General features: G+C 43.9%; 3 long non-coding RNA genes across 3 annotated transcripts in view; 1 reads left to right on the top strand and 2 right to left on the bottom strand.

Moving 5' to 3' along the window:
• Positions 1–13,545, top strand: part of LOC144614015 (uncharacterized) — a 38,488-nt gene extending 24,943 nt beyond the window's left edge. Inside the window, exons 4-7 of the long non-coding RNA XR_014135913.1 lie at positions 10,812–10,904; positions 10,986–11,048; positions 11,151–12,199; positions 12,713–13,545. This is a non-coding gene — a long non-coding RNA (uncharacterized LOC144614015). The remainder of the gene's footprint in view (positions 1–10,811; positions 10,905–10,985; positions 11,049–11,150; positions 12,200–12,712) is intronic.
• LOC144614016 (uncharacterized) lies at positions 8,258–15,086 on the bottom strand. Its single transcript, XR_013551558.2, has 4 exons — positions 14,996–15,086; positions 12,245–12,397; positions 9,903–10,058; positions 8,258–8,461 (listed from the first exon to the last, which is right to left on the bottom strand). It is a non-coding gene; the product is annotated as an uncharacterized LOC144614016 (long non-coding RNA).
• Positions 15,087–15,177: 91 nt separating this feature from the next.
• Positions 15,178–18,917, bottom strand: LOC144614017 (uncharacterized). Its single transcript, XR_013551559.2, has 4 exons — positions 18,783–18,917; positions 16,478–16,534; positions 15,358–15,561; positions 15,178–15,268 (listed from the first exon to the last, which is right to left on the bottom strand). It is a non-coding gene; the product is annotated as an uncharacterized LOC144614017 (long non-coding RNA).
• Between the last annotated feature and the right edge of the window lie 424 nt (positions 18,918–19,341).

Genomic DNA, 19,341 nt, shown 5'->3' with positions numbered 1-19,341 from the left:
ATAAATTTTCTTCCCCATTTTCTCTTCCTTCTGGGACTCCTACAATATGAATACTATTATCTTTCCTGTAGTTACTGAGTTCCCTTAGTCTCGTCTCACGTTGCAGAATTCTGTTCTCTCTCTTTGGTTCAGTGTGATTAATTTCCATCACTTAGTCTTCAAGGTCACTAGTTTGTTCGGCTGCTTCTTCCATCCCTCTGTTCATTCCAGCAAGCATGTTTCTCCTTTATTATGTCCTCAGTGTGTAACTATGTTATATCTTACCTCTGTCAGGGGTCTCACTCTTCTACTCATTCCACAACTCCAGTGAGTATCCTTATGATCATTGCTTTAAATTCTGTATCAGGTATGTTACTTATATGTCTTTGGCTTAGATCTCTGGCTGTGGCTTTGACTAGGTCTTTCACTTTGGATAAACATCTCTGTGTGTCCATTTTGTCTGTCTCTCTGGCTCTATTTCTCTGTGTTAGGAAAGTCAGCTGTGCCTTCTGATCTTGAAATTAATGCCGTTATGAAGAAGAGGTCCTGGAGTCCTCAGCAGTGCACATCTCCGTTTATAGAACCTGGACCTTCAGGAGGATATCGTATGGGTATTGCTCACTCCCTGCTGTTGTGTCTGGGTTACTTTTCCTTTCAGTGCGGAGGTCTGCACTGAATGCGTGCCTGTTGTGGGCTGTGCTTGCTGTCAGTGGTGTCAGTGGGACCCAGGCAGGCCAGCTGAGTCAAGAATCAAGAATCAGCATGAATACATGTGTCTCCTGTGGCCTAAGCATTGTGTGAAATGCCATGTTTACGTTGCCTCTCTACACAGGCAGGGACCTGGCTATCACTCATCCTCCTGGATCACCCAGTGCTGGGTCAGCTGACCTCCAAAGCCCAGGATCTAAACTCAAGGGAATTCAGCCCCCCTGGGTTTTAATGCCCAATGTTATGGAGATTAGTCTTCCCTGGTGTGAGGGCTCACTTTTTCTGCCCCTTCTGCAGGCAGCCAGACTCCACCTTTCTGATGCAGCTTCTATTTAGGTGTGGAGTTTGTTCTGCCAGTCTTTGGATCGTTCTCTGGTTCATGGACTTGGATGTGGATGTTATGCAGTTGAAAACATGGGACAGTGTGAGCTCAGGGTCTGCTTAGTCTGCTATTAATTTTTTAAGTGTCTTATTATTTTGGATTTTTGAGACATGGGCAGAAAGACTCATCTCACCCATGCACTTCAGGATTTGAAAGGAAAGTTCCCACATTTGCTTCTAGTATTTTGTGCTTTGAAACTCTCTTTAATGAGGTATAATTTACATATAACAAAGAGCCTCAAATTAAAGGGTATAATTTGATGAGAATTGATCTCATGGATACAGCACCATGAAGTCACATGCTTTCTCTCTAAACCTTAAATCATGATCCCTTTGTGTCTAGAGCTAATGTTGCTTTTTTTTTTTTAGATTTTTTTTTAATTTTTATTTTTTTTAATATATGAAATTTACTGTCAAATTGGTTTCCATACAATACCCAGTGCTCATCTCAAAAGGTGCCCTCCTCAATACCCATCACCCACCCTGCCCTCCCTCCCACCCCCCATCAACCCTCAGTTTGTTCTCAGTTTTTAACAGTCTCTTATGCTTTGGCTCTCTCCCACTCTAACCTCCTTTTTTTTTTTTTTTTTCCTTCCCCTCCCCCATGGGTTTCTGTTACGTTTCTCAGGATCCACATAAGAGTGAAACCATATGGTATCTGTCTTTCTCTGTATGGCTTATTTCACTTAGCATCACACTCTCCAGTTCCATCCATGTTGCTACAAAAGGCCATATTTCATTTTTTCTCATTGCCATGTAGTATTCCATTGTGTATATAAACCACAATTTCTTTATCCATTCATCATTTGATGGACATTTAGGCTCTTTCCATAATTTGGCTATTGTTGAGAGTGCTGCTATAAACATTGGGGTACAAGTGCCCCTATGCATCAGTACTCCTGTATCCCTTGGATAAATTCCTAGCAGTGCTATTGCTGGGTCATAGGGTAGGTCTATTTTTAATTTTCTGAGGAACCTCCACACTGCTTTCCAGAGCGGCTGCACCAATTTGCATTCCCACCAACAGTGCAAGAGGGTTCCCATTTCTCCACATCCTCTCCAGCATCTATAGTCTCCTGATTTCTTCATTTTGGCCACTCTGACTGGCGTGAGGTGATATCTGAGTGTGGTTTTGATTTGTATTTCCCTGATAAGGAGCGACGTTGAACATCTTTTCATGTGCCTGTTGGCCATCCGGATGTCTTCTTTAGAGAAGTGTCTATTCATGTTTTCTGCCCATTTCTTCACTGGGTTATTTGTTTTTCGGGTGTGGAGTTTGATGAGCTCTTTATAGATTTTGGATACTAGCCCTTTTTCTGATGTGCCATTTGCAAATATCTTTTCCCATTCCGTTGGTTGCCTTTTAGTTTTGTTGGTTGTTTCCTTTGCTGTGCAGAAGCTTTTTATCTTCATACGGTCCCAGTAATCCACTTTTGCTTTTAATTCCCTTGCCTTTGGGGATGTGCCGAGTAAGAGATTGCTACAGCTGAGGTCAGAGAGGTCTTTTCCTGCTTTCTCCTCTAAGGTTTTGATGGTTTCCTGTCTCACATTCAGGTCCTTTATCCATTTTGAGTTTATTTTTGTGAATGGTGTGAGAAAGTGGTCTAGTTTCAACCTTCTGCATGTTGCTGTCCAGTTCTCCCAGCACCATTTGTTAAAGAGACTGTCTTTTTTCCATTGGATGTTCTTTCCTGCTTTGTCAAAGATGAGTTGGCCATACGTTTGTGGGTCTAGTTCTGGGGTTTCTATTCTATTCCATTGGTCTATGTGTCTGTTTTTATGCCAATACCATGCTGTCTTGATGATTACAGCTTTGTAGTCGAGGCTAAAGTCTGGGATTGTGATGCCTCCTGCTTTGGTCTTCTTCTTCAAAATTACTTTGGCTATTCGGGGCCTTTTGTGGTTCCATATGAATTTTAGGATTGCTTGTTCTAGTTTCGAGAAGAATGCTGGTGCAATTTTGATTGGGATTGCATTGAATGTGTAGATAGCTTTGGGTAGTATTGACATTTTGACAATATTTATTCTTCCAATCCATGAGCAGGGAATGTCTTTCCATTTCTTTATATCTTCTTCAATTACCTGCATAAGCTTTCTATAGTTTTCAGCATACAGATCTTTTACATCTTTGGTTAGATTTATTCCTAGGTATTTTATGCTTCTTGGTGCAATTGTGAATGGGATCAGTTTCTTCATTTGTCTTTCTGTTGCTTCATTGTTAGTGTATAAGAATGCAACTGATTTCTGCACATTGATTTTGTATCCTGCAACTTTGCTGAATTCATGTATCAGTTCTAGCAGACTTTTGGTGGAGTCTATCGGATTTTCCATGTATAATATCATGTCATCTGCAAAAAGCGAAAGCTTGACTTCATCTTTGCCAATTTTGATGCCTTTGATTTCCTTTTGTTGTCTGATTGCTGATGCTAGCACTTCCAGCACTATATTAAACAACAGCGGTGAGAGTGGGCATCCCTGTCGTGTTCCTGATCTCAGGGAAAAAGCTCTCAGTTTTTCCCCGTTGAGGATGATGTTAGCTGTGGGCTTTTCATAAATGGCCTTTATGATCTTTAAGTATGTTCCTTCTATCCCGACTTTCTCAAGGGTTTTTATTAAGAAAGGGTGCTGGATTTTGTCAAAGGCCTTTTCTGCATCGATTGACAGGATCATATGGTTCTTTTTTTTTTTGTTAATGTGATGTATCACGTTGATCGATTTGCGAATGTTGAACCAGCCCTGCATCCCAGGAATGAATCCCACCTGATCATGGTGAATAATTCTTTTTATATGCTGTTGAATTCGATTTGCTAGTATCTTATTGAGAATTTTTGCATCCATATTCATCAGAGATATTGGCCTGTAGTTCTCTTTTTTTACTGGGTCTCTGTCTGGTTTAGGAATCAAAGTAATACTGGCTTCATAGAATGAGTCTGGAAGTTTTCCTTCCCTTTCTATTTCTTGGAATAGCTTGAGAAGGATAGGTATTATCTCTGCTTTAAACGTCTGGTAGAACTCCCCTGGGAAGCCATCTGGTCCTGGACTCTTATTTGTTGGGAGATTTTTGATAACCGATTCAATTTCTTCGCTGGTTATGGGTCTGTTCAAGCTTTCTATTTTCTCCTGATTGAGTTTTGGAAGAGTGTGGGTGTTTAGGAATTTGTCCATTTCTTCCAGGTTGTCCAATTTGTTGGCATATAATTTTTCATAGTATTCCCTGATAATTGTTTGTATCTCTGAGGGATTGGTTGTAATAATTCCATTTTCATTCATGATTTTATCTATTTGGGTCATCTCCCTTTTCTTTTTGAGAAGCCTGGCTAGAGGTTTGTCAATTTTGTTTATTTTTTCAAAAAACCAACTCTTGGTTTCGTTGATCTGCTCTACAGTTTTTTTAGATTCTATATTGTTTATTTCTGCTCTGATCTTTATTATTTCTCTTCTTCTGCTGGGTTTAGGCTGCCTTTGCTGTTCTGCTTCTATTTCCTTTAGGTGTGCTGTTAGATTTTGTATTTGGGATTTTTCTTGTTTCTTGAGATAGGCCTGGATTGCAATGTATTTTCCTCTCAGGACTGCCTTCGCTGCGTCCCAAAGCGTTTGGATTGTTGTATTTTCATTTTCGTTTGTTTCCATATATTTTTTAATTTCTTCTCTAATTGCCTGGTTGACCCACTCATTCGTTAGTAGGGTGTTCTTTAACCTCCACGCTTTTGGAGGTTTTCCAGACTTTTTCCTGTGGTTGATTTCAAGCTTCATAGCATTGTGGTCTGAAAGTATGCATGGTATAATTTCAATTCTTGTAAACTTATGAAGGGCTGTTTTGTGACCCAGTATATGATCTATCTTGGAGAATGTTCCATGTGCACTCGAGAAGAAAGTATATTCTGTTGCTTTGGGATGCAGAGTTCTAAATATATCTGTCAAGTCCATCTGATCCAATGTATCATTCAGGGCCCTTGTTTCTTTATTGACCGTGTGTCTAGATGATCTATCCATTTCTGTAAGTGGGGTGTTAAAGTCCCCTGCAATTACCACATTCTTATCAATAAGGTTGCTTATGTTTATGAGTAATTGTTTTATATATCTGGGGGCTCCGGTATTTGGCGCATAGACATTTATAATAGTTAGCTCTTCCTGGTGGATAGACCCTGTGATTATTATATAATGCCCTTCTTCATCTCTTGTTACAGCCTTTAATTTAAAGTCTAGTTTGTCTGATATAAGTATGGCTACTCCAGCTTTCTTTTGGCTTCCAGTAGCATGATAAATAGTTCTCCATCCCCTCACTCTCAATCTAAAGGTGTCCTCAGATCTAAAATGAGTCTCTTGTAGACAGCAAATAGATGGGTCTTGTTTTTTTATCCATTCTGATACCCTATGTCTTTTAATTGGCGCATTTAATCCATTTACATTCAGTGTTATTATAGAAAGATACGGGTTTAGAGTCATTGTGATGTCTGTATGTTTTATGCTTGTAGTGATGTCTCTGGTACTTTGTCTCACAGGATCCCCCTTAGGATCTCTTGTAGGGCTGGTTTCGTGGTGACAAATTCCTTCAGTTTTTGTTTGTTTGGGAAGACCTTTATCTCTCCTTCTATTCTAAATGACAGACTTGCTGGATAAAGGATTCTCGGCTGCATATTTTTCCTGTTTAGCACACTGTAGATATCGTGCCAAGCCTTTCTGGCCTGCCAGGTTTCAAAGGAGAGATCAGTCACGAGTCTTATAGGTCTCCCTTTATATGTGAGGGCACGTTTATCCCTTGCTGCTTTCAGAATTTTCTCTTTATCCTTGTATTTTGCAAGTTTCACTATGATATGTCGTGCAGAAGATCGATTCAAGTTACGTCTGAAGGGAGTTCTCTGTGCCTCTTGGATTTCAATGCCTTTTTCCTTCCCCAGTTCAGGGAAGTTCTCAGCTATAATTTGTTCAAGTACCCCTTCAGCACCTTTCCCTCTCTCTTCCTCCTCTGGGATACCAATTATGTGTATATTATTTCTTTTTAGTGTATCACTTAGTTCTCTAATTTTCCCCTCATATTCCTGGATTTTTTTATCTCTCTTTCTCTCAGCTTCCTCTTTTTCCATAACTTTATCTTCTAGTTCACCTATTCTCTCCTCTGCCTCTTCAAGCCGAGCCGTCGTGGTTTCCATTTTGTTTTGCATTTCGTTTAAAGCGTTTTTCAGCTCCTCGTGACTGTTCCTTAGACCCTTGATCTCTGTGGCAAGAGATTCTCTGCTGTCCTGTATACTGTTTTCAAGCCCAGCGATTTATTTTATGACTATTATTCTAAATTCACTTTCTGTTATATTATTTAAATCCTTTTTGATCAGTTCATTAGCTGTTGTTATTTCCTGGAGATTCTTCTGAGGGGAATTCTTCCGTTTGGTCATTTTGGATAGTCCCTGGAGTGGTGAGGACCTGCAGGACACTTCCCCTGTGCTGTGGTGTATAACTGGAGTTGGTGGGCGGGGCCGCAGTCCGACCTGATGTCTGCCCCCAGCCCACCGCTGGGGCCACAGTCAGACTGGTGTGTGCCTTCTCTTCCCCTCTCCTAGGGGCGGGATTCACTGTGGGGGTGGCGTGGCCCGTCTGGGCTACTTGCACACTGCCAGGCTTGTGGTGCTGGGGATCTGGCGTATTAGCTGGGGTGGGTAGGCAAGGTGCACGGGGGCTGGAGGGGCAGGCTTAGCTCGCTTCTCCTTAGGTGATCCACTTCAGGAGGGGCCCTGTGGCAGCGGGAGGGAGTCAGATCCGCTGCCGGAGGTTTGGTTCCGCAGAAGCACAGAGTTGGGTGTTTGCGCGGAGCGAGCAAGTTCCCTGGCAGGAACTGGTTCTCTTTGGGATTTTGGCTGGGGGATGGGCGGGGGAGATGGCGCTGGCGAGCGCCTTTGTTCCCCGCCAAGCTGAGCTCTGCCGTCCGGGGGCTCAGCAGCTCTCCCTCCCTTTGTCCTCCAGCCTTCCCGCTTTCCGAGCAGAGCTGTTAACTTATGAACTCCCAGATGCTAAGTCGCGCTTGCTGTCGGAACACAGTCCGTCAGGCCCCTCCGCTTTTGCCAGCCAGACTCGGGGGCTCCGCTTGGCCGGCGAGCCGCCCCTCCGCCCCGGCTCCCTCCCGCCGGTCCGTGGAGCGCGCACCGCCTCGCCGCCCTTCCTACCCTCTTCCGTGGGCCTCTCGTCTGCGCTTGGCTCTGGAGACTCCGTTCTGCTAATCCTCTGGCGGTTTTCTGGGTCGCTAATGTTGCTTTTGGAGTAAGGAATTTTTTTTTTGTTTTTTACATTTTCAGATATTGCCCAGGTGTCTGAAGGCCTGCACTAGGGTAGCTACCTCCTTTTCTGATAGACTGTATTCCCGAAAGTATTGCAGTCATTCTACCTTTGGACTTTATCCTGTGTTGTATCTTTCAGTCTGTTCACTTAATTTTGTTGGAGTACTTTAATGCTGAGGGATGCATAATTGGATTGATTTTCACTAAATGGTACGAGCTGCAGTTCCAATCATGACAGAAAGCACGTGCTTCCTGTGTTAGGTACTCAAGAGCAAGGCAGATACCCTGGGCACTTGAGCTGAGTATGTCATTCTGTCTTTTTGCCAGCACTCTTCCCTTCCCTGGGAGACAAGCGTCTCATTTTGGTCACACAGAAATGTAGGTGAAGTCAGCAGAGAAGGGTCCCTTCTCTTCTCTTTCCTGTGTCTCTCAAACTCCCTGTTGCTGCCTTCTGCCTGTCCCTTTCCCTGACTCAATCCCCCAGGCCCACTGCTCCACTCCAGCCATGATCAGGGTGTCCTCCAGCTGCTGTCCTTCTGCTCTGGCCATCGCTCAGTGAGGAAACTGCAGGATGATTATGTAGTCCATGGGTCTGATCAAGAAATCTCTGCTCCTCAGAGTCCTCCTACACGTGGTGCTGTCTGTGGACACCTGGCATCCTGGGCATGGGTCTGACCCTCACTCCTCTACCACAGTCACTGCTGGTCCCTCATCCTTCTCCACCATTAGATCTCAGCCATTTCCTAAGGACAGATACCTATCTGACCCGAAGGCATCATGGACTCAGGGAATATTTCCAAAATAAATGAGCATAAGCACCTAGATATAGGAAGGTCCCATCACCCCAGAAAACTCCCTCCACCATTTCCAGTACTTTGTTACCTGTGTGTACAGGAACCCCACTGTGTGCACCAATGGGGAGTGAGAGTAGATGGTCCTAGAAGCAGACGCTGACACAGAGACATAACGATGAAAGGTGGATTAGGGGACAGTAGGAAGGACAAAGTGGAGGGGACAGGATGGGCATGGAAAGCATTCAGGTAGATCTGACACCTTCTTAAAATGTATATACAAACATGATAGTCTGTCACCATGCACAGTCCTCTTCAAATTTCAAAAGAGTTGTCCTACAAGGCAAAGAGATTTGGGTTTATTTCCCTGTGATCTTATGTTTTCCTACATGCATTCTGTCTTCTGTAGTTTATCTGTGGCTGTGGCCTCAGATGAACACTGTAGTGTGTGGCTGCATCTGTGAGATTATGTGTAATAGAAAATGATTGTCTTCAGATCTAGGTCTCTGAATGTACACATTCTCATAATTAGATTTCTTTCACTGTGTGGCAGGGCCCGAATTCTAATAGAAAAACGAGGGACATTGTCTTATTTTTTAAAACCGTGATTCCCACTCCCTGGGCTGAGTTGTTAACAGTCCTAGTTTAATGAACTCCTGTGACCATCTTTTTTGGAAGATCATTGTGTGGAGATATCTTAACTGAAACTGTGAGAAGCGTGTTCCCAGAGATTTTGCAGATGCTTTATACACTGAATGTCTTCTTTTTCTCTTGTTCTTAGAAACAAATATTACCCCTGTTTTCAGAGAGAACACAGCTGAGGCTCTGTGTAGGTCCCACTGAGAACTGTTATTAGGGCTGAGACAGCAGGAACACAGGCAAAGCCTCAGGATATTGTGAGAGAAGTTTGAGGAGATGCAAAGCTGTAGTCAGGGTGATGACAGGGGTCCAGCAGGCGTGGCATCTGGCCAGCCCTGAATTGTAGGATGACTCAGCTGATCTAGAACCTGTCTCCACTTTTAGTCTCACTGAGGGATATGAACTTGGGCATACAACATTTTCATAAGAACAAGTTAAATTCCCCATATCTCCAGGGCTCTTTTCCCCCCACAAATATGTAGAACCTTCAGGAAAATCCAGGGAGACAAGAATCTTTTTAGGTGATTACCTGCGTGCACTTTGGCAACACACTGACATTTTGGAGATGAACAGTGCATTGTGCACTGAGAGCGGTCCCACATAGCAGCTCCGTATGGACCTCACACTCCCTGCTCAGGCTGTGGCCAGGAATGACCTCCAACTGCATCTCACTGACCCCAACACCCTCCCCTCTGCACCTCCTCAAACTCTGCTTACTGTGCTCAACTTCCCTTCTATTCCTGTATGATTCAAGTCTCCCCTGGTTTTGCACTGGATCCTTCACTGGTGTTTCCATCATGGTGACCACAAGGTCTGCATCGTTTAATGAATGTCCTTCTTTCACACAGGACACCTGATGCTCTAAAAGTTAGAGAACCCAACACATTGTGTCTCCAGCATACGCCCCAGTACTGCTGATACGTCTGCTTTTGTGTAAAAAATCCTCTTTCATTTGACAAGAGAAACGTATAGCTCACTGTATTACAGGGACATGACACTGCCCATTGTATGTATGTCCTGAGAAACTTGAGATATGCTACGGTGTCCTCAGGCAGTTTGTAGTTGGATTGCCAAGACTCACAACCATCTCTACATCATTGCCACAAAGTCAATCATGAAGAAGATGAATATACTTTACCAGCCACTCATCCAGTTCAGGTCATCTTAACAAATAGAGTAGGTGGAGGAGGGGGATGTGGCCTATAGCCCATGACTGGAGGTGAAGGGTGGTCCACAGGGTACAGCCTGCAAGGCAATCCTGGGAAAGGACCAGGACTCTTGCATACAAAATAGCCTGCGGAAAAGAAATGAGAGGTATGTTCATAGGACAGAACCGAGCACCAACACCAGCAAAAAGCGGAAACCCAAAGCAGCAGTGCTCATATCCTACTAGCTTCCCCACCACCAGGTTCCAAGAGGGCAGCATCAGTGCCAAAATCTCTACCCATACTTTGGGTTCCACTTACAGCTTTGGGGTGGGAAGAGGATGTGATTGGGGTAAACTAATGTCCCCACGTGTCTGGAAACATAGAAACAGCAAGCGTCCTTTTCCTAGAAGATTTATAGGCTGAATACTAAATTAACAAAGTAGCATATTCCAGATAGGAAGTCAACTATGTCCAGGATCACACTCCACCCTTCATCCCCTCCACCACAGAGGCTGTTTATTGTGTATGTGAAGAACTACAGAATGAGAAGGAATGACAAAGCCAGTGTCCACACATGGAATCATAGCCCTCGTGGCTCAAAGTTCTGCCTCTAAGCCCCTGCCTGTGTCCAAACTACTGTCCCGACAATGGGATCTCCTCCTCTCTGGAAGTGCTATCCATGGGCACAGTGAGGGCCTGTAGAGGACCTGGGAAAGCATGCTCTTAGAGAAACAGGTAGCCTATACATGTTAGTTGGGTTCAGCTAATTTATTTGAATTCAGAGGTACTTCTCAGCTTAAGTGCAGTACACTTTGCAGGGTAATTGTGTCCTCTGGAAAAATGAGCGGAAATTCTAAAAGACAAAATTAACACAAATGCACTTTGATGTCTGGTGTAAGTTTCCATGTTTTAGCTGTACCTGTGACACAGGACACGAGAGAATGTGCTCATGTGAACACAAGTGAAGGACACCGTGGGGACTTGACACACAGGTAATTTTGGATTTTTTCTCTTCACAACTTAAGTTTCAGTGCATGTTTTCTATGGCAAATATGCCACCTCTTATAGTTCAGATATTTGTGCCCAGGGCACACCTGAAGGGACTCTGGACAGCATGTTTACCAAAATGCTGATGGGTATGAAATTTACTTTGTCTAAGACCATTGTAAATGACACATACAAAAATATAAGTTGGAGTGAAGGCAGTTTGCATTTTCAAATTGTAAGGATACCCACAGATTTTTCTGAGCACGTTAAAACCCTCAATAGAAGGAAACAGGAGAGGAAGAAACAGCAAGAGCAATGATTCCACATTGAGGAGATCCACAAAGAATGAGGCAAGGTAGGAGACTTCCAAGTGGAGTGTGGTGTCATCCTCCTTGATTTATTCCAGGAACACATTGGAAAAGCCCTATGGTTCTCACCCTTAAGCACGCTTAGCTTCTAAAGTTACCACAAAGAGATGCCAGCTGGAAAATAGGGAATCCCATAGACTCGGTGGTAAAGGTTTTGCATTTGGGAAAAAAAAAAACAAAAACAGCAGACAGGCCATACTTCACACAAACCAGAGACAATGGCAGGAGAGTGTCCTGTACAGAAAGATGTGGCTGTCCGTAAAGACTTAGAACTGAAAATGGCCACAGTATTTACTTTGTGCTTCTTGGTAGTTTTGGCAGAGCCAGTGTCGATGTCACTCTTGGTTGTGACACCTACTTCTGGACCTGCAGAAAGCTCTAGAAGAGATGGAGGTTTATTCTGACTTGAGTAGACTGTTTGGAGGTCAAAAACAAAACAAAAAACCCTCCCCTCATACTTCCATCAACTTAAACTCTTTGTCCCAGTGAGATCCCAAATTACATGCACAGGGTGTCCCACATGCCTCCGGTGATACCCAAAAAGAACTTGAAGAACCATCCCTTATAACTTGATGAAGACTCCTAAAAGCCCTGATTCAGATGTATTCATCACTCATAGAACAACTATGGATGGCTGTGAGCACAACTAGATGGACGTACGTTACATTGTGCCTCATGCCTCACAGATCCCAGCAAGTGGACTGTGTACAGGGCATTTCTGCTGAAGCGCTATGTCTGCTTTTCTGCATACGGCCCCATTCCTTTTCCACAAGAGATGCCTGTACCAACCCATGGTGGGGGAAAGGACAAAGATGAGATCCTGAGCAACTTGAGGAATATGGTAATGGCAGCAGACACATTCCCCTTGCATCACAATGGTCTGTGGTACCGCCTCTGCACCTTGGCCCAAGACCTAACAGCAACAAAATAAGGTGAGTGTGTTTTAGAGTCAAATCCTAGTGCTTAGATCATCTTACCAAGTGTTGCAGGTGGAGGGGTTCCGGGTGGCCTCAGGGCCACTAAGGTTCAGGAGGTGGACGTGCCTAATAGTCCATGGGGCGGGGCATGTCTAGGGTAGGGCATGCAGAATCATCCAGTTAACGGAGGAGGTCCCCAGGATCCAGACCTCCCTGCAGAACAGAAGTGACAGCTACATCCATATGCCAGACAAGAGAACAAATACCAAAAGCAGCTGTAACCCAGAGAAGAAGGTGTCAGCACCTGCCACCTCTCTACCACCAGGATCCAAGAGAGTAGCATCAGTACCTGAAAAGTCTGTCCCTGCCACTGGATACCACCTACAGCTTGGGGTAGTAGATGCAAGAGGTTAACCTATTGCCACCACACATCATTGCCCATGTCTGCGGAAGTAAAATGGCAAGGGTCCTGTCCTAGAGGGTTAACAGAAGTAATTACAGATTAATGAAGTAGCATTCTCCCGACAGGCAGCCATCGATGTCCAGGTTCACCCTGCATCCCTCCTCTACGGCGACTCCAGATGCTCTGCTTTTGCTATATTAAGAACACACACACACAAAAAAATGATTGGGAATAAACGACTCATATTCTGCTCATGGAATCACAGCCACTCCTGGCAAAACGTTCTGCAGCCGGACCCTCACTGTGCCTCCTCTGGTCCTCTCCCTGAGAAAGGAGTCTTCCTTCTTGAAGTGTTGTCAAAGGCCTCGGAGACCTCTGGGGAGTGGAGGATGCCTGGAATCTTGCAGGGGAATGAGAGTCTTCTGTGAAGAACGAGTTACTTGTGGTGAATGTCTACAAAGTTCAGATGTGTTCTTCTTAATTCATAGGGAATTCTGACTTTAAGCATACTAAAGGACACAGAGTAGTTATGTGCAACGGAAAAAAAGAGGGAGAAATTCACATAACAGATTTCATGCAAGTGTTTTGGTATAAAACTGGTATGTGTCATGAGATTATATCAGCTCTAACAGTGACTGGGGACACAACCAGAAACTGCTCATAGAAACACAACTGAAGGACACAGTGTTCAAATTGTTTTTTACCTAAGGTATAGCTGGAGGATTCCAGACAAGTCATTTACCAACAAAGACAGAAAGGTGATGACATTGGCTTTCTCTATGACCACTCTAAATGGCACAGGGCACATAATAAAAAGTTGGAGTCATGATGTCGTTTCTAACAGGTTCATCTCCTAGCCAGAATCAAGAAAGGAAGACACAGCAGCCACACTGTTCCCACAGAGGTGAGGTCTGGAAGGGATCACCCAGGCCGGGAGACCTCTGTTTGGAGTGTGCAGTCATCCTCTTCTCATTATTTCCTGAAACTCATGGAAAAACCTTAAGGTACTCAGTCTCTAAGCGCTTTTGGCTTCTAAACTTACCACAGAAAGCTGACAGACTAAAAATTGAGAAGCCTGTGGGCTCCTGGGTTATGAGTGTGCATTTGGAAAAGAAAGAACAAACAGACATATCACACAACACGCAAAATGAGACAAGGCCAGGGGAGCATGCTGTACATAAAGATGAGGGTTTCCCAAAAGAGTTACAACTGAGAATGGCCCTGGCATTTACCTTGTCCTTGTATGCATTCTTGGTACAGTCAGAGCCGCTGTAACCCACAAAGGTTTCAGCAGTTTCTCGATCTACTAAAGACCCTAGAAGGGACAGAGGTTTATTCTGCTTTTAGAGGACTGTGCGGAATGAAAACAATCCCTCAACTCATTCCTCAAATATCTTAAACTTTTCCCTATGGTCAGGTCCCCAAGGATAAGGGGGAGAACCATCCCCTCACCTTGATAAAGACCTCATGGTGCCCTAGTTCATGTTGTTTCATAATTAATCACATAACTGTGGACAGGCCAGGCAAACTAGCAATTTAGAATTCACCAGTAAAACAGTTTTCTCAGTATACATCATGGGAAATCACGATTCCATTACAGATCAAGAATTAATCTGAGGATGCTTGGATTCAGCATCCAACTCTTAATTTTGGCTCAGGTCACGATCTCACAGCTTGTGAATTCAAGCCCAGCATTGGGTTCCTCACTGACAGTGTGGTGCCTGCTTGGCATTCTGTCTATGCGTCTCTCAAAATAAATAAAATTAACAAAAAAGAATAACATTGAGAATACTGGTTTGGTGTATATCCTCAATGAGTCCTCAAGAAGGGTGCATTTCTTCAGGCTTCAGGCAAATTGTTCAATCTCCCAGCTTATCTACAAGCTGCCTTCCACATGAGAGCAGTTAGTATATAAGGAAAGACTAATTTGACACTATCGAGAAAAGGAAAACTGTCAGAAGTTAGCAGTGAAGCTGCAGAGTTGCACTGATACCATCAGAGGACTAAGCTAAGCTTTATGGAACTTGAAATGAGGGATGTAGGGCTACAGTTCCCAAAACAAACAAAAAGAAAGACTGTTAAAACTAGTGAATAAATGACCTTCTCCTCAAATAAACTAAAGTCTTCGTATTGTGTCCGGGTGGGAAGAAAGTTTCCAGGCTCTTCAGACACCGGGATGCTAGAGGAGGTGGGAGGGTCACCGTCAGAGGAGGGGCATGAGCTCCACCAGTCACAGGGACAAGTGCCTCACTGTCTGCGGCAGCAGAGGAGAACACCCTTCTGTCACCCCTTCAGACCACCTGCCGTCCTTACTGCTTGTGATTCTTTCCAGACCACATGATGATCACACACAGGAACAGGCTGCACAGCAGAAATTAGACTGTGGCACATCACAACGTGCTCCTTACCTCTCCGTGGAGGGTTCTTGCAGTGATTGGTTTCTGCCTCATGTATCCCTCAGGCAGCCTCTTTGCTTCCATCCCATCCAGTCTTGGATACAGAAAAATAATGGACTTCTATAAGAGTTGCAACACTGCGTCGTCTACTAGACAACAAACAGTGCAGGCGTCATCCCTGGAAACACCCATAAAAACGCAAGTCAAATGACCACACCTGTATTTCAAGTAAGCGACCTCCCTGCCCTGCTCCGCCATCTCCCTGTCCCAGATCTGAGTCTTGATCTGGGGGAGAAAAAACACATCCACCTTCAGTCGGAAGGTGGTGCCACACTGTGCACCAAAGAAAGAGGAGGAAACAAGAAAACACTTACCTAGTTGTCCTGAGCATTCTTCTCATGAACTGCAAGCTGAAAAAGCCAACAATGAAAAGCCCGTGGTCAGGGATTCCAAGGGCCACTACACTCACCCGCGTGAGGTGCTAAGGGTTCAGTATGTCAGGCAGAACTCAGGTTACCTGGTATCTAAAGGGGAGCTCTGCCTGCTGCAGCTGTTCCCGTGTTTGTTCAATTTGTTGCCTGTGAGTTACAATTGCTCTTGTCAGATAAGGCCCGATATTGGGTATGATTTTAAATAAGCTGCCCACGCTTCCCAACAACCTCATATTTGTCCCAGGATACAATTTATTCTTACACATGAAACACTTTGCACATGATTATCAATGACCAGTAGGATCAAAGCTATTGTTACATCTTTTCCTTACTCATTATTCCATGCCTGTAGGGTTCAGAGTTCATAGAATTCCTTCCCATTTTCAATCTTTCTCTAACTCATCATGTGACAAGTGTCTTTTATCATAAAGATCTATTCTTCTATAACTTATATCCTCACCATGTTTCCCAGGGTTGCAAAGATGAGGGCCATGAAATGGCACTACCACGTTGATGGGTATGATTCATTGTATGACACACTGCTTTCCTACATATGATGACAATTGACACCACCTCCGAGGAATGTTAGCATGGACAAAGTTTCCACACAGTCTGGCCACTACTTGAGATCTGCAAATGTTTAGAAACTTAATTGTTTTATTCTTTCTAAACTTACCTTTTTTATCTGTTAATACTCTATGCATATGTTGACTTTAAACACTGCACAAAGATTAAAAACCAAAAAATGAACAGCGGTTTCATGAGATGCTGGTAATTACTAGCTGAACTCACTTGTACTTGTTTATTTCTTCTGTAGCTATTTTCTTTTTTTTCCTAATGTTTATTTTTGAGACAGAGAGAGAGTGAGCACATGCATGAGCGGGGGAGGGACAGAGAGAGATGTAACAGAATCTGAAACAGGCTCCAGGCTCTGATCTGTCAGCACAGAGCCTGACACGGGGCTCAAACTCCCGGACTGTGAAATTATGACCTGAGCTGAAGTTGGATGCTTAAATGACTGAGCCACCCAGGCGCCCCTTAAGTAGCTATTTTCAAATTTTACCTGCAGCTGCCAGCTGATTCTTCTTTGCCACCAGTTCACAGTGTCATTTTCAGCTTCCTATGATGGGAAAGATACATACACAGTCAGGAACAAGGTCCAGAGGTTCTCCCTTTTTACCTCCCAGCACTCTTGAAGTCCTATGCAAATATCCCTTCCCCCACTTCTCCCATAAATGCACAGACTGACAACCCAATCAGAGAAATGAAGTGAACACCCCATTTAAGTTCAAGAAAATTCAACTTCTGTCTGCTGCCACGTCTCTACTATTGGAACTGTCTTTCTAGTTCTCGTTTCCTCTCCTTTATCATAAAGTCATCAAATAACATTGTACTTTGTGCCTTCCCAGAGTTGGTCTTTTGTTTGAGATGGTGAAGACTCATTTCATCAGTGAGTGAAAAACCATATCTGACCAACTGTACCCATTAGGATGAAGCAGGGGATCATCACTAGTCTTATACCTCCGTGGGGAGCCCTGATTCTCAGTCCAAAAGTTGTACCATGACACAGGCAATCACCTGAAAGACGACCTTCCAGATTATGGTTTCACTAACATTGCAGCTCACTCCCAGACATCGCTAGAGTTCAGGACTGCAACCCCTGCCTCCACCTTCAAAAGGCCAATCTTAGAACAACATCATCTCCTGACGTACAACATGATATGAACTGTCACACAGTCTGGGATTACTTCCAGGAAAGAGATTTCAGGTGGAAAACTCTCAACTTCATGGAGCCAAATCTACTTTAACAAGACTCATTCCATTGATAATGAAGGCAGCAAAAGGCAATGCTTGGCAAGGCTGGGTTGCTGTGTTACCCTCAGACTATTTTCTTTGTGGTGTTGATTGAGATGGTTTCAACTTGACACTTGATGTACTCAAGAATCACATGCAAAATTGAAAATCTCTTAGAAAATGACACAAAAGCACTAGACAGAGAAAGGCACATGCATTTCCTTCTGGCCTCTCAGGCAGTCCTTCGGCAAATGCTCGCTGGAGTGGTTGTAATGTAGTGGCTCTGTTGTAAGGGGTTGAAGATAGAGAGGTGGTCAGGGTGCTGCACCCACTCACAGAAAGTGCTTACGAGTTAACAAAAACAAGATGCCAGTGAGACAGAGCAAGCCCTAACCCCAGCCCCAGCTGTGGGAAGGACAAATATAAGGTGAGTCTCCAGGGAAGAGAAGACTTCATTTTCCAACACGAGTGAGGGACTCTAAAGTCCCGCATCTCCTCCTGAGAACAAAAGGAAATACTGTACAAAGGAGGAAACATGTTACTGAATGCACCAAGTGTCTGACAACCCCACAAAGACACACAAGACCAAGATGGAGAAGAAGGAAGCCCAGGACAAAGCCAGCCTGGCAGTTGGACCCAAACTCCCTAGGACTCATCATTGAGGTGGGGGGCATACATTTGAATGGCAAAGAAGCTGAACAACTTTATGGGCACAGACTTAGAAGTAAACAAGTGTAGTTCAGGGGCGGCCAGCAAAGATGAGCCCTAGTGAAGCTGCGGGCTTTGGCCAAGACTCAGAAGAGTTACACTTAAAAAATCAGGGCACAGGAAACAACTTGACTTTCTTAGGGATTGGGCCTGCAGTGAGCAATCTCACTGGCAGAATGGATGCAGGGATCCAGTACTGCTTGTACCCCTACCCACTTTCCAGAAAGCAACTTCCATTGTTTCTGCAGCAAGATAATTCATTTTTTTTCCCCACACATTTTTGACCCATGTCTGGTCCTGAAGAAAAATGACCTAATTGCTGGGTGACAAAACAGTGTGATGCGATTGAAACCTGTAGGACAGTGTAGGTGGATCCAGAGTGGATCCAGGTATTAAAGTTATTAATGATGGTACCTTCCCTCTTCCACCCCCAAAACATGACACAATGTGTGGCAAGCACTTAGGACAGAAAGGAAAATGCAGGTTACATTACAGAAAGCAAGGTAGGAAGGGAAGGTCCAATACTACTGAATGCATTGGGCAAAAATACTCTGGACACAGTTCCAAAAGAAATACAATTATCTCTACTGGCTGCCATCTTCTCCCATACAATCCGGTCCTTGTGACAGTTCTCACATGAACATCTTACTTTTCTAAATTTTTTTTAATGTTTATTCATTTTTTGATAGAGACAGAGTGCGAGTTGGGTAGGGCCAGAGGAAGATATAGAATCCAAAGCAAGCTCCAGGCTCTGAACTGTCAACACAGAGCCCGACATGGGGCTTGAACTCATGGACCGTGAGATCATGACCTGAGCCGAATTTGGACGTTCAACCGACTGAGCCACCCAAGCGCCCCCATGTTACTTTTTTGTAGGCATTTTTCTTTGTTCATAGAATTCTTCCAGGTTATGTGCTTTCTCCTTCAGCTGTTTGACTTTTGCTTCCTTTGTGGCTTTCACAGACCTCAATGCATCACACTTGTCTTCCAGGGCGTTTTTATTTTCTGGAAAAAAAAAGGTGTTTTCTTGATAAACGTGCACATGACCTGAGTCTTGAGTTTGGTGAGACAGAAAAAAGGCAAGAACCACGAAGGCATGAAAGTATTCTTTCCCTTACCAATGCAAAGTCATTGCCATCATATGGGGATTTCTCCCCAACAGAAAATATAACTTCTAGTTGACAGTTATTGGACCTGAAGGCTCTTAGCTCTACATCCTTGAATTCAACATTTGCATCTTGTGGTTAAGACAGATATGAGGAAAGACTTTCACGGAAAACTGATCACACAACAATTTGTACCTCACACAGCAAGATCGTGCATTGCAATCAACAAACACCTTGAGGCATGAATATAACTAGAAGACAAAGATGATGGAAAATAGTTCATGTCTAACAACTCATGGCTTTCTTAGTGGTATACGTA

The sequence above is a fragment of the Panthera onca genome, chromosome D4 (genome assembly GCF_046562875.1).
Source record: "Panthera onca isolate mPanOnc1 chromosome D4, mPanOnc1 haplotype 2, whole genome shotgun sequence".
NCBI lineage: Eukaryota > Metazoa > Chordata > Mammalia > Carnivora > Felidae > Panthera > Panthera onca.
Note: the sequence above shows the minus strand (reverse complement) of the source record. Positions and strands in the feature narration are given on the sequence as shown.